We start from the raw sequence: 6,374 nt of genomic DNA, 5'->3' as shown, positions 1-6,374 counted from the left end.
TAAGTAAATGTTACAATTACGTACTCACCAATGAGAGTGTAAGATAAATAAGAGACCAGTCTCTATGAATACTCTAATGAAAAGTATTGAGTTTAACAGACTTAATACTAATGATGAGATGAGAAATCATCTAATGAGCTATGCTATCCTCATACTAGAAGGCATCTTCCATGACGTATGAGTTGAATGTAATGGAACTTTATACTGAGCACCGATAGGTAGCTATGAGCAGTGATTCCTTCTTTCGGGAAGGGCGAAGTTTCACGTAACTCTTATGAGATGAGACTGTCCAGCTTGTCGGGTATGGGTCTCCTTACATATCCTAGTCTTTGAACTTATACTGCCAATATAAGGATCTGGCGGGGTTAAATTCCCATATAGGCTAGCATGTTATTGAGTCACTTTGTCCGGTGATTCCACATCTTTTCGGTATGGGGGAGACAATGGATTTCATGAGTTAAAGTTAAGGTTCCCAATGAATTATTGAGGCCAGCCTCAAATGAAGCATATAAAGAAATGAATGATACCGAAGGTGTTAGGATATGAAAATCAAGAGGTGATCTTAAACTCAGGTAATGACATTAGGTTATTCCTGATCATTGCATAGCAAACTCGATGAATGTATTAAACTACATATTAGGTATAGCTTGTGTTCACACTGGCCTATGAATGAAATGAAATGAAGTACGTATGAATAGATGAAGCATACTCTGTGTTTGCTAATGAAGATTTCCTAGTTGAGGTCCCATATGTTGAGCCCTCATTTTGGAAAGTCTTAATGTCAAGTCCATGATTCCAAGTTCTCATGACATATGAATGAATGATATGAAAGAAGTTATGTATTATATGTTATGTGCTATGGTACGTGCTATATTAAGATGTTATGCGTTGTGTAAAATATGATATTTATAATGATGCATGTTACTCTAATGGCATGACCTTCCTAACTCTATTTGGAAAGTTCACTAACTTTCCTAATCTCAATTTGGCAAGTCTACTGACTTGACTTCCAAAAATCATGTCGTTAGGAAAGAGCTATTCTTTCTCATGCATGTCCTTGATGTGTGCTTGCATATAACCATACTTAGTGCAAGTGTGTACTAACCCTATACATCTATACTATTTTAGGTGCAGGCACATGTGGGCGATAGAGCTACAAGATCATTGTTGCAGCTATCCGGACGTCAGCATTCATCCTGAGTTTGGTAGGTCCTCATGCTTTCGAGGATTCTACTGTTTTACATTCTAGCGTAGTTTTAGAGTTGAGCTAGTGAAGCATGTTCCACTAGCGTTTCTTTCCTAGTTTGATTCAGACTATTGATGCCATTTTGGCAAGTATACAATCAAGACTTAATGAACTATGTCATTCAGGATCTTATCTCTTTTATGTTAGATGGTTGATGATTAAAGATTATGAAATGTTACGAATGTTTAGCAAGTATCTTTAAAGAATCATAATTTTCAAATTTTCCGCTAAAAATTAACCTACGTAAAGTAAGGATGACGTAAGTAGGCTTGTTTGCAACCTCTGAGAGGTCAACGACGTCAGTCTCGTTTGGGGTCTAGATTCCAGTCGTGAAAGGCAAGCACTCTTCGAGCATCTAAATCATTTGGTCTTTCTTACAGAGACTTCCAAATTCTAGTGACTATGGCTAAAACTTTTGTAGCAACCTTCATATTCTCATTCACATGGATCACCAATTTTTTTTGTGATGAGCGTACAGAAAAGTATTTAGCCGACCCATTATTTAATTAAGCAACTTAATGGATTATGAATGTGAGGTTACGATGGTGGACAAGGCTGAAATGTCATTCTTTATTCCTTGCAAAATTATATTGGAACCCTTCATTTTGTTGAGAATTTTAGTCAATAAATCATTGGTTGTAGTATTCATTGATCATGTAGATTTAAAGGCGGAATATATTTAGCTTCTTCACATTCCCTTTAATTTTTGACATTATTTTTGGTCTAACCTTGATTTCCTAGAAGCTTGGATAGATTGGCCAAAAACCCTATGATTTTCCACCTCTTATGTGAGACTATCATCATACATTCTTTAAGACATATCATGCACTAAATTGGTCCCACCTCCAATAACTTACTCGGATAACATTTCAAGTAGAGCAATCAATTTTCCAATTCTCTTATCACACTCTTGGTTTTATCTACTTGTTCCGTAAGCATTCCCAAGTGTGGAAGTGACATGTAATCTTCACTCATGTTCCAAGTTTGGTTAACTTTGGTCATCTCATGATTAAACCTTGGTGCTTCTACGAATGATTGCTTAAATAAAACACCCTCAAAGAAAATGATCAACCAATCCTTTGTTTACGACAGCAAAGCTTTGGTAAAAGTATTGTAACAACAACTTGTTAGGAAAGCAATGTTCTTGACATTATGACAACGCCCTTTAAAAATGGAAACATGCTTTATGTACGGGTTCTCCCTCTCTCTTTAAAAATTTTGAATATTTTTCCTGAAATTCATTAGTTTTGAAGGAGCAAAGAATCTCTTAAGAAAAGATTCAATTAATTCTTCCCATGAGGTAAGAGACTTCTTCGGCAACTAAAACAACCTCTTATTCACTTTACCCACAAAGGAAAAAGAAAATAACCTCAACCGTATTATTCTTGTGAAATACCATCCACCAAAAAAGGGTTGCACACATTAACAAACTAGCGGAGGTGATCATTAGGATCATCCTGCTCTAGACCTCCAAATATTCCTCCAAATTTGATATGCTGAAACATGGGCTTGGTTACATAAATGTGATATCCTTATGTACCGATTGTAATTAAATCACTTTAACTTCAGTGGTGATATGTGAAATCATCTCATCTTATTATTTAACATCATTTTCTTTCCAATGGTAATTAGAGGCGTCACCAATATGTGCATTCATTGTCCTGCTACCAAAAGAACACAACCAGAAAGCTAAATATAAGTTTGTTCAACTACAAAATAAATAATTATGAAAATTATTTCTCAAATTTAATTTGTAACTAACATTTCCCATAGTGGTCAAATCACTCTAAAAACAAATCCAAAAGTTAGCAGTCATCCTCAATAAAGAAAATATCCAACTAGGAGTCAGGGGTCAAATCCAAAAATGAATGGTGTTTGGTTTAGGATTTAATTAGGAAATTAAGTCACAATTAATCTCAATGTAGTAAGCATGGAAGATAGGTTGATGAATTTACCAAATAAAACAACAAAAATTCGAGCTCACAATTATATCAATCTTGAAAAAAGTGAAGGTTCAACAAACTAGTTAAATCAAGGGGTGTGTGGATTGAACATTGATATCACAAGGGGTAGTATCAAATTTCTCAATAAAGCTAAATAATCACGGATATGATGGTCCCTCTTCAATAATGTTAATCTTCGTTCGATTTCCTACCACTAATTCATGATACACATCTTTGGTTTCTTTCATGTGACTTTCAATTCAACCCACTACCTTGAGTTTGTAATTAAGCACGACCCAATTGAAAACATCGAACTAGTACCCATTAATAATTTTCTTTTTTGAGCACTAGTTAGATATCGAAGGTAGAAACAATTTGGCAACCATAATGTATTTGATGAGCATATTGTACGAGTTCAAATCCATTATTAACAACTATATATAGTTCAATTCAATACACAAACTAAGTTACATCAACACCCAACACCATAATCACACCGAAACTGATTTGGTGTTTTAGCCATACATCACAAAGTCTAAAGAGATGATACCTAACATACAATCAACAATGAGTAATATGAAATCGTGAAATTACAAGAAACACCACTTTGATTTCAATTAATCAATTTCAAGAAAAAAGTTTGAAAAATTAGAAGTGTTAATCACTAATAAGAAGTGTTTCTCTATCTAGAAATGCATAAAACTTTCTCATATTTTCTAGCCCCTTCGTCCATATCCTTTGGGATATTTATATTTTTCAAACCTAAGCCTAAAAATCAATACTCTACTGTCTTTGTGAAGTTAGTCGAGATTTTTTGAGGTCATTTGGTGAATCACTACTCGTGATTCAGTTTGTCGTTTTGTTACTCCAAACTTCATATATTTAAATATCAATTAGTGATGTTGTTTGACTATGCTTTTCTTATTTTATTAGCCTTAAATTACCACCATTGTTTTCCTTTCAAACCATGATTTCTCATCAAGTAGTATTGAATAAAATGATGTTCACGTTATTCTACTTTTGCATTTGGCGCATCTTTGTTTCTTTTTAAGATTGCCAACCCACTATAACACTCTGCAAGTTCAAAGCCCAATCTAGAGCCTCACATGAGTTTCCAAGGATTTTAACACTGTTTAATGTTAATAATAATGTATAATAGTCATTTAGGAAGTTTTAGAGTCAAAACGTCAAGGAATGTCCACGACGTTCTAAAACTAGTGCAAAAGGTGCTAGTGTGCCTTACCCTATTTTACGGGGTTTTAGGAGTTGGAATTTCATGAGATTTGTTGGTAAGGTGTATAATACGTATTAGAATTTGTTTATTCATGAAAATTATGGGTACGACTCCCTGAGGACCAGCCTAAGGGTCCTCGAGGAGGACCCTTCGTTTGGGCTTAAAACTGTCTTGGAGATAGTAGTCATCAACGGTTTCCAAGTTACGACGCGTCGATGTAAACCTTCGATGGTTACTTATACATTTTTGAAAAGGGTCCATTTTGGTCACTCTCTTACCAAAATGACGACTGCACAAGATTGTGGGGGTCCTGGCCATTACGGACCGTAGGTCGGGCTCTCATAGGTCAGAGCCACTGTTTTGCTGCCATATTTTAATTAGTTAGTTTAGTTAATTTAGTTAGTTAGGGGTTTAATTACATTATAGGGGGTGGTTAATTAGGTTATTTGATTAACTATATAACCTACGCTAAGTCTAAAACCTAATTTAATACCTCTCAAATCCCTAACCCTAATTTCTCTTCCTTCTTTCTACTTTTTCTCTCCTAAAAAGAAGAACTCCATTGAAGGGTTAGGTCAAGGTCATAGGAAAGCAAAAAGAGTGCTTTTATTCGTCCTTATTCAACAATTAACAAGGTAAGATATTGTTTCACCTTTGGGATTTCTTTCCCCAAAAGTTTCTTCGGAACTTGATTTAAAAAAGATGAGCTTCAAGTGAGTTTTCTTCTATCACGAATTTTATCTTATAAATTGTATTGTATATGGTTTTTTTATTGTTATGTTTATATTACGATGTATTATGATTCAAATATGCTATTTCTTGATGATTTAAACTAGTTTTGTGGAATAGATCATGAAATTAATTCCAGTCAGTGATTAGTTGACGTGTAGTGATTTCATTATTGTGTTACTTACTATTGTTTGATGATATTACACCCATTGTTGGGTTGAATTATATGGTTGATGGTAAAGATTGGATGATGTCTTGTGAAAGAGATTGGGGTAAGTCTTGTGATCTCAATCCTTTACTTCAATTGTGATTACTTCTGTTTATTGATGATGTCATATTGAAGTATACCTTATGATAAGATTGAGTAGTCTTGGTATGAATTTTAATTGGAATGTCTTTATTTATGGCTCATGAGTTGTTGGATAGGATGCAATGATAAAAGAATGGCGATGAATTTCCTATGTGCCTTATCATAAAGTGATTATATAAATGTGCTAACCTCATATGTGTGAGTTGTATTGAAAGGACATATTCATGCAATCCCTATTGATATATGACTATGACTATGACTTTATAAGGGGTATACCCCTATAACCTAAACTATGTTTTGATTATTAATGAGAGATATTTCGAAAGGGACTCTAGCTTAGCACCGAGTGAACTAGAAGATGAGGAGTGTCCCTTCCCACATCGGGAAGGTAGGATTACTATTGTACTCATGAGATTGGATACTATAATTCATGTAACATAAAGAGGGTCCCAACTACATCTCCTAGTTCTTGAACTATGTTGCCCCTATTGGAATACTAGCTAGTGGAAACATAGATGTTATGTTCTTGTTTTGGTACTACCGTGTCAAGTAGTCCACCTTTTTTTTAGGGTTCCATGACTCTGGATTCCTCATTAGTCATATGGTGTATGTCAGTTAAGGTAAGATGTTCCCAAAAGAAAATTGAAGTAATGAAGTAAACTCTAACTAGGATGACCTATAGAGATATGTGAGTCTACCTATACATTGCACTAGTTATCCTTGAGTGATTTCTTAGAAGGATGTTCTTATGTGCTTATATGCTTATAAATGTAAATGATATGTATATGTTGATCTTGCATGTTAATTACACTATGTAGTATAGGTTTCAGTTATGAACATGTTGTTGGTCTCTATTACTAAAGTATGATAATGTTTAATCTTAATGATATAGTATGTAAAGTTTGCATTGCT

Source organism: Solanum pennellii, chromosome 12 (genome assembly GCF_001406875.1).
Source record: "Solanum pennellii chromosome 12, SPENNV200".
NCBI classification, from domain to species: domain Eukaryota; kingdom Viridiplantae; phylum Streptophyta; class Magnoliopsida; order Solanales; family Solanaceae; genus Solanum; species Solanum pennellii.
This window is presented reverse-complemented; position numbering follows the sequence as displayed.